Here is a 9,564-nt window from a genome sequence, read left to right as displayed (position 1 = left end):
GGGGCGCCGTATCATGGCTGACCCTGCACTCTGACCCCAGCTTAGATGGGATATGTGAAAAATAAATAAATTCACAATGTATATGCAGAAATTTATGTATAATGTGTGAAAATTGATCATTTTATTTATTAAAGTAGTGAGTGTACAGCTTGTATAGCAGTGTAAATTTGCTGTCCCCTCAAAATAACTCAACACACAGCCATTGATGTCTAAACCGCTGGCAACAAAAGTGAAAATGTCCAAATTGGGCCCAATTAGCCATTTTCCCTCCCCGGTGTCATGTGACTCGTTAGTGTTACAAGGTCTCAGGTGTGAATGGGGAGCAGGTGTGTTAAATTTGGTGTCATCTTTCTCACACTCCCTTATACTGGTCACTGGAAGTTCAACATGGCACCTCATGGCAAAGAACTCTCTTGGTCTGCATGGCTGTCATCCCAGAAGGGAGCCTCTTCTAAAGATGTACAAGAAAGCCTGCAAACAGTTTGCTGAAGACATGCAGACTAAGGACATGGATTACTGGAACCATGTCCTGTGGTCTGATAGACCTAGATGGTTCAGATGGTGTCAAGCGTGTGTGGCGGAAACCAGGTGAGGAGTACAAAGACGAGTGTGTCTTGCCTACAGTCAAGCATGGTGGTGGGAGTGTCATGGTCTGGGGCTGCATGAGTGCTGCCGGCACTGGGGAGCTACAGTTCATTGAGGGAACCATGAATGCCAACATGTACTGTGACATACTGAAGCAGGGCATGATCCCCCTCCCTTCGGAAACTGGGCCGCAGGGCAGTATTCCAGCATGATAACGACAACAAACACACCTCTCCAGATGTGTTCTGCCTTGCTAAAGAAGATGAGGGTGAAGGTGATGGATTGGCCAGCATGTCTCCAGACATAAAACATATTGAGCATCTGTGGGGCATCCTCAAATGGAAGGTGGAGGAGCACAAGGTCTCTAACATCCACCAGCTCTGTGATGTCGTCATGGAGGAGTGGAAGAGGACTCCAGTGGCAACCTCCATGCCAAAGAGGGTTAAAGCAGTGCTGGAAAATAATGGTGGACACACAAAATATTGACACGTTGGGCCCAATTTGGACATTTTCACTTAGGGTTGTACTCATTTTGTTGCCTGCGGTTTAGACATTAATGGCTGTGTGTTGAGTTATTTTGAGGGGACAGCAAATTTACACTGTTATACAAGCTGTACACTCACTACTTTACATTGTAGCAAAGTGTAATTTCTTCACTGTTGTCACATGAAAAGATATAATCAAATATTTAAAAAAAATTGAGGGGTGTACTCACTTTTGTGAGATACTGTGTATATATGTATACACCAAAGAAGTTCAGTGCACGTGCTCAGGGCATCAAGGGCATGTTGACCGATCTACCACCAGGCCAAAGAAAAAGTGAACCTGAATCCTCCAAGATCCCCACATGGTTAGCTGTCCCTCAACCATTCAAGACCCATTCCATTAGTCTGTCATTACACAAGAACCCCGCTTTGTGTATTATACCAGAGGATGTGCAGATGCTTTGGTGCCGTTTAGCTATGGTTTCTGGATGTAGAGTCATTCTGAGACATTGGAAGTCAGACACGCCTTCCTTGTATGATGAATAGATAGAACTCGTGTAGAATATTGCAAGTTATGAATGTGTGATATTCAGAGCTTGAAGACATCATGATCTGTATATGAAAGTGTGGAGTCCATTTTTCACCCTGACTGAGAATGTATAATAAAAAGAGAGATACTCCGTCAAATCTGACCTTAATCTTTGTGTTGTTCCCTAATATATTCTGTAATAGTATCATATTTTTTAAACTAAACTAATTACGGTAATGGGCAAAACTAAAACATGCCACTGTAAAACTTTTGTTGACTGATGATGTTCATGTTCAAAAAAGCTACATTTAAAATGTAAAAATAGGCAATGTAAACATTATACAAAAATACAGTTTAAGCAGGACATCAATGTGCATAAACCAGTTTCGGAAAAGCTCAAGGTCTTGAAAATATTTATAAAGCTAGAGCAATGAAGGAGAAAGCAACTAAAATCTTAGGTGGTCCTAAGCACCCCCTCTAGGAATAATTCCCTCTGGCAGAATGTATTTGATTCCAACATTCAAAACAAATAGAAAGAAGCAGCCTTTTATTCCAACAGTAATTTCACTACTATATAATGTAGGGTAGAATTTAACTAATGACAAATGCTTTATTTACTCTTTTTGACTGTGTAAATTCTTTATTAACCTATTCTATTTACTACTTGTCTTAAATGTACGCTGTGTTGTTGCATTGTTTGTCTAGTGCTGTACAAGTGTATTGTGAGTCGCAAAAGGGAACCAGATTTGATTCTATGCTATTCTAAGGAGGACTGGCAAAGATACATTTACATTTATGCATTTGGCAGACGCTTTTGTCCAAAGTGACTTACAGAGCCCTTATTAGAGGGACAATCCCCCCCGAGCAACCTGGAGTTAAGTGCCTTGCTCAAGGACACAATGGTGGTGGTTGTGGTGATCGAACCAGCGACCTTCTGAGTACCAGATTACCAGTTATGCGCTTTAGACCACTACACCACCACCACACCCTACCCTACTTGCCCACTCTAAATATCTATACCCCCCCCCCCCCACACACACACACACACGAGGGCCGATCAGAGGTAAACAATTACAGTAGAAAGGATTTATATGTTGATCTATTTCTCACCCAAAGCGATCATTTAGCTTTAGAAGACATTAATTTAACCACTGGAGTCCTATGAATTACTTTTACTATGCTTGTCTATGCTTTAAAGGGCTAATCACCATCCACTTGCATTGTATGAACCTACAGAGCTCAAATGCACTGTACTTCAAATCTTAGTTTGTGTTCTGCTGGAGAAAGAAAGTCATACACATCTGGGTTGGCATGAGGGTGAGTAAAATATAAGAGAGAGAATTACAAAAGTTTTTGTGAACTATCCCTTCAAGTCCTTTTTTACTATAAATCTCCACTTTTACTTTAACATTCTGAAAGTGGAGATTTATAGTATAAAATAATTTAAATATTGATCTGTTTCTCGCCCATAATGTTTGCGTCGCATCAGAAGACATATATTATACTACTGTCGTTGTATGGATTACTTTTATGCTGTTTTTTGGAGCGTGAAAGGTCTGGTCACCATTCACTTGCATTAAAATTATATTCTTCTAAAAATCTTTGCTTATGTTCTACAGAAGAAAGAATGTCATACACCTCTGTGATGGCATGAAAGAGAGTAAATGATGAGAGAATTAACATATAATGTACCACACTGTATTGACCTTATTCACAGTCGTGCCTAGAAGGGATCCCTCTTTCGTCAATCTCGCAAGATTCTTAAACAGAGTTAATTTGAAGTTGCACAGCAACGAGGGAGCGCTAGTAAAAGATTATTTTAAACTGTCGGTTTTGATGAATAGTAATTCTTGGTGACCAATTCAAGGTCTAAAATAAATATTTAACATAATACATTTGAAAACTCTATGTGTGCTTCTGTCAGTCATGAAATACTGTAAGTCAGTATAGAACTACATCAATCAGCACCAGTAGTAGAAGTCTGACTCGGTGGTGTAGCAGTAACAAATTTCCCCGTGTATATGAAGTCTAGGATTCTAAACTGCCCAGATGCCACTTTATATTTGAATAAACAAAGATTGCATCTGCACCCCAGTGGATGTATATCTTGAGTTGAGACACATTTGTTTGGATTTTCTTTGCGATTTGGCTGGAAAAAAGTACGAGCTGCAGAACTTGATTCCTCAAGTACATCACTGTGGCACATACAGTATATTGTTACCTTCTTAATACTGTATAATTAACGCTGAAGTTGTTTAAAATTAAAAGCAGTTCATGAGCATGCGGTTGTTATTTTGCTAGCCATCTTGAACTGATCTTGAACTTTATATGTCGTTCTTTTGATAAACATAGTTAACTGAAGTGCTTCTTCTGTTTGTGTAATGTTAAAGAGTGCTACAATAAACTCACATGGTCTGCCGAACTGACTCCCACTTCCTCCTTCCCCTCCCCTTCTTCCCATCCTCTTACAACTCCCTGTAAACAGGGAGTACCCACTCCCAAACCAGTTCCTCAGACTTGGAATTGGTCAGCCCATCAGTTCCATCTGTCCCTCTCTGCTCTTTCCCCCAGGTGGATGAATTTGCTGTGTGGGCATAAAGCCTGATCTGGTCTGTTGGAGCTGTGGGGAACCTGGGCATTTCCAGGACCGATGCTCTGTGATGGACGTGGGGGCATTGGTCCAGATCCCCAACATGCCGCAGGCAGCCCCTGAACGAACTGGAGCATGCTGGAGCATACCGGATACCTGTGAGCACTGTGGATTTAGGTTGTAATCAAACCTTCATTCACTAAAGCTTGGTTCAGTACTAGGCTTTGGAAACAAGCCAACAGGTGAAGGTAAGGTGTGTGCACAGGGATATTCACAATTACCCATTAGTGACGGTCATTATTCAATTTCAGGGACAAAAGCATAGTGTCAAGGCTGTGGTTTGTTCTCGCGTCTCCTATCCACTAATTTTGGTCACAAATTGGCCGGCATTTACTACTTTATTGAGGGAAATTTGTGTGGATGGGTCCTGTAACAAAGTGTCTCTGTGTGTGGTTTGTGATTCGCTGGCTGGAGAGATAGAGCCAGGGCCATCTGTGTCAGCTCCACGTCAGGATGACATGAGGGAGGGGAAATCCTCTTAGAGGATTCTCTGCAGGGGATTTTCCTCTGGAGTAGATACGAAACAAGACCCTTAGGCATGCCTCAGCCAGACATTACACTCACATATCTGTATTTTTTTAGTTATTAAGGATCAGTTGTATCAAGTAATGCATGACACTCAAACAAAGGAAGATACAACCCAATTCTTAATACCGTGGAGCTGTCGGGAAATGTTTTTCCTCATTATAATCTGATGGTGGGTCACTTAGGGCAGGAAAAGTCACTGAACTGTTTAATGGCCTGTTTCAATTGGCCGGACATTTGCGGTGATGTTCGCAGGTGGTGTGCGTCATGCCAAATATGTCACATGGTGAATCCACCGGCCACCCCAAGAGCACCATTGCACCCCATTCCCTTAATCGAGGTCCCCTTAAAACTTATTTGTATGGACCACATCTGGTCAACAGAGCGGATGGGTGTGGACATTGCTTTGAATTGGTTCTGGTGGACTACGCAATGCGATATCTGGAAGCAGTCCCTCTGTGCAACATTTCAGTGCAAAATGTTGCAGAGGCATTCTTCAGAATTATCTCCTGAATGAGGATTCTGAAAGAAATCCTCACTGATCAGGTCATGACATTTATGTCATGTACTGTACACTATGCAAACTGTATGAATTAATGTGGATTAAATCAATTTGGACTAGCGTTTACCACCCACAAACGGACAGCTTGGTCGAACGATTTAATCAGACCCTAAAGTATACGATTCATAAGTTCTTGCACAAAGACTCTCGAAATTGGGACAAGTGGCTCAAGCCCCTATTATTTGCAGTACGAGAGGTCCCACAAGCCTCCAAAGGATTCTCCCCATCTGAAATATTGTACGGGCATTGCTCGACATCCTATGAAAAAATTGGGAGGAGGGACCATCAAACAGCAAAAACGAAATTCAAAACGTTCTTGACCTGAGAGCAAAACGTCACACACTGGGACAATTAACACAGGAGAATTTGCTCCAGGCTCAAGAATGTCAAAGCTGGCTGTATAATAGGGATACTTGGCTACAGGAATTTGCACCAGGAGATAAAGTCCTTGTATTACTCCCCACATCGTGCTTTAAATTACTCGCCAAGGTGCAAGGACCCTTTAAGGTCACACAGCGAGTTGGGGAAATTGATTATGAGGTTAAACAAATGGATAGAGGTGGGGCATATCAGATTTACCACCTGTCTCCTAAAACCATGGAAAGGGGCGGTCCCCGTGACTTTGGCGATGGTGGTTCCTGAGAACCTCAGACTGGAGTTGAACTTAAAAGCCACTGATCGAATAACCCCGGTCACTTGCGGAGTCCACCTCTCACCATCACAAGTCACTGAGGCTGCCAGATTGCAAGGAGAATTCTTGGACATGTTCTCGCCTCTTCCCGTCATACAAATCTCATAGATCACTGTGAGGGTTTTCCACTGAGGAAGGGACGGAAACAGCAACAGGTTTCAGGTAAGGTTGCTTTTTAATTCTAAATCAATAGTTTATTCACAGATCCGAGCAGAGGGTGAAGGCCCGCCCCAGCAGGTAGTATCGGAGGGTGAGGACCGCCCACTTGATGGCCAGACACTCCTTCTCTACGGTGCTGTAATAAGTCTCCCTCAAGGAGAGCTTCCGGCTAATGTACAGCACCGGGCGCTCCTCTCCCTCCACCACCTGCGAGAGTACGGCCCCCAGCCCTCTGTCTGAAGCGTCCGTCTGCAAAACAAAAGGGAGAGAGAAGTCAGGTGCATGCAAAAGCGGCCCCCCACAAAGTGCAGCTTTAATCTGTGTAAACGCCTGTTGGCACTGCTCCGACCATTGGACCGGATCTGGAGCCCCCTTTTTAGTGAGGTCAGTCAGCGGGCTGGTGACATCCGAATAATTAGGCACAAATCTTCTGTAATAGCCAGCCAGCCCCAGGAACTGCCTCACCCCCTTTTTGGTCTTGGGTCTAAGGCAAGTCGCAACCGCCGCGGTCTTGTCAATTTGGGGACGCACCTGGCCATGACCCAAGTGGAACCCCAGATACCGTACCTCCACACGCCCAACCGCGCACTTTTTCGGGTTTGCCATGAGCCCCGCCCGCCGCAGCGACCTCAGGACGGCCCTCAGATGTTGCATGTGCCGCTGCCAATCATTGCTATAAATGATGATATCGTCTAGATAGGCAGCGGCGTAAGCAGTATGTGGTCTGAGGATCCTATCCATGAGACGCTGAAACGTGGCTGGTGTCCCGAACAAACCAAAAGGAAGCGTCACGAATTGGTGTAATCCGAACGGCTTGGTGAAGGCCGTTTTTTCACGGGATATTGGTGTCAAGGGGATCTGCCAATAACCCTTCGTTAGATCCAAGGTCGAATAAAACCGAGCAGTACCTAACTGATCGAGCAGTTCATCAACACGGGGCATTGGGTACGTGTCAAATTTAGACACCGCGTTGACTTTTCTATAATCCACACAGAAACGTACAGACCTGTCGCTCTTGGGAACAAGGCGACCGGGCTGGACCAATCGCTGTGGGATTCTTCTATTACTCCCATCTCAAGCATCGCGTCCAATTCTTCCCAAACTACTTTCTTTTTATGTTCGGGCAAGCGATAGGGGCGGCAACGTACCACCACGCCCGGCTCGGTCTCGATATGGTGATGTATGATGTTTGTGCGGCCCGGTAGAGGAGAAAACACATCTGCAAACTCCTTTTGTAGTTCGGAAACCTCTGCAAGTTGGCGCGGTGAGAGGTGGTCTCCACAAGGAACTGGGGTGTTAGGATTGCAGGCTTTGTTTACCTCCGGTCCGAGCTCCGCCCTCTCCGGAACTACCGTTGCCAACGTCACAGAGGCCGCCTCTTCTCTCCACAATTTCAGGAGGTTGAGGTGATATATTTGACGCGTGCCCCCTCTATCGGTACTTTTAACCTCATAATCGAGATCCCCTACTCGTCGTGTGACCTCAAAGGGTCCTTGCCACTTGGCGAGTAATTTCGAGCTCGATGTTGGGAGTAATACAAGCACCTTATCTCCTGGTGCAAATTCCCGTAGCTGAGCACCCCTGTCATACAGCCGGCGTTGGCGTTCTTGAGCCTGGAGCAAATTCTCCTGTGTTAATTTCCCCAGTGTGTGGAGCTTTGCTCGAAGATCAAGAACGTATTGAATTTCATTTTTACTATTAGAAGTTCCCTCCTCCCAAGCTTCTGGATGACGTCGAGGACCCCGCGTGGGCGTCGCCCGTACAGCAGCTCAGATGGGGAGAACCCCGTGGAGGCTTGCGGGACCTCTCGTACTGCGAATAACAGGGGATCCAGCCACTTATCCCAATTCCTAGCGTCTTCGTGTACGAATTTACGAATCATATTTTTGAGCGTCTTATTAAATCGTTCCACCAGTCCATCTGTCTGAGGATGCTACACGCTAGTGCGAATCGACTTAATGCCCAAGAGTTCGTAAAGTTCGCGAAGTGTTCATGACATAAAAGTAGTGCCTTGGTCGGTGAGGATTTCTTTCGGAACCCCCACCCGGGAGATTATCTTGAAGAGTGCCCCTGCAACACTACGTGCTGAAATGTTGCTCAAAGGCACTGCTTCCGGATATCACGTTGCGTAATCCACCAGGACTAACACAAAGTGATGTCCGCGTGCCGTCCGTTCTAATGGCCCGATGAGGTCCATTCCAATTCTTTCGAAGGGAACCTCGATCAATGGAAGGGGGCGCAAAGGCGCTTTTGGGGTGGCCGGTGGGTTTACGAGCTGACATTCGCGGCACGCCGCACACCACCTGCGGACGTCGCCGCCAATGCCCGGCCAATAGAAACAGGCTATTAGACGGAGAAGTGTCTTCCTTTCCCCTAGGTGACCGGCCATAGGATTATAGTGAGCCGCCTGGAAAACCATTTCCCGGCGGCTCCGTGGAATCAACAATTGTGTCACCTCCTCCTTTGTTTGAGCATCCTGCGTCACTCTGTACAACCGGTCTTTAATAAGCAAAAAATATGGATATGAAACGGCGACACCCGGCCGGAGTTGTTGACCATCGATTACTCTCACTTGTTCAAAAGCGTGCTTAAGGGTTTCATCCCATGACTGCTCCAAGGGGAAGTCCCCCTCCGGGAATTCCCTGAGAGGAATTTCATTCGGAGCAGCCGAGGACGGCCCCGGCTCCGCCTCCCCCGCCAAAGCATTGCACATCACACATTTCTTCACTTTCATGCAGGACCCATCCGCACAAACTCCCTCCAATACATTTCTAAAATTTGGCCAATCAGTACCCAAGATTAGCGGATGGGTGAGGCGGGAACTAACCGCTGCCTCCACACTATGTTTTTCTCCCCGGAATTTGATCGCCAAAGTCACCATGGGATACTTGTGAACATCCCCATGCACACACCTCACCCTCACCCGTTTAGCTGAGTCCAAAGCCCTGGGTTGAACCAAGCGTTGGTGGATGGTGGTCTGGTTACAGCCGGTATCCAACAATGCTTGGTATGTACCTCCCTGGATCCTTACCGGAATACGGTACGCTCCAGCCCGATCGGGGGCAGCCTGCGGGACATCGGAGACCCGCACCACCATCCCTACTTCCATCAGTCTTGTTGCCGGAAGTTGTTGTGCCGCGAGTTGTGCTTCCCCGGACAAGAGAGGGACTAGGCGGGCTGCCCACTGGTCGCGTGGCCAACCCCAAATTTCCGCCGTGCGCTCAAAGAGGTCCAGGAACGCCTCCAGATCATCTGCCGGCCCCATCTTCTGTAGCGTGGGTGGGGGCAGTGTGGCGCGGGTGTCCGGGGTCGCGGCTGCGGCTGGAGCGGCCTCCTGGCTGAGGAGGCTCCGGATTGCAAGCCGGTCCTCTGCTTGCG

The sequence above is a fragment of the Xyrauchen texanus genome, chromosome 26, assembly GCF_025860055.1.
Source record: "Xyrauchen texanus isolate HMW12.3.18 chromosome 26, RBS_HiC_50CHRs, whole genome shotgun sequence".
Taxonomy (NCBI): Eukaryota; Metazoa; Chordata; class Actinopteri; order Cypriniformes; family Catostomidae; genus Xyrauchen; species Xyrauchen texanus.
Note: the sequence above shows the minus strand (reverse complement) of the source record.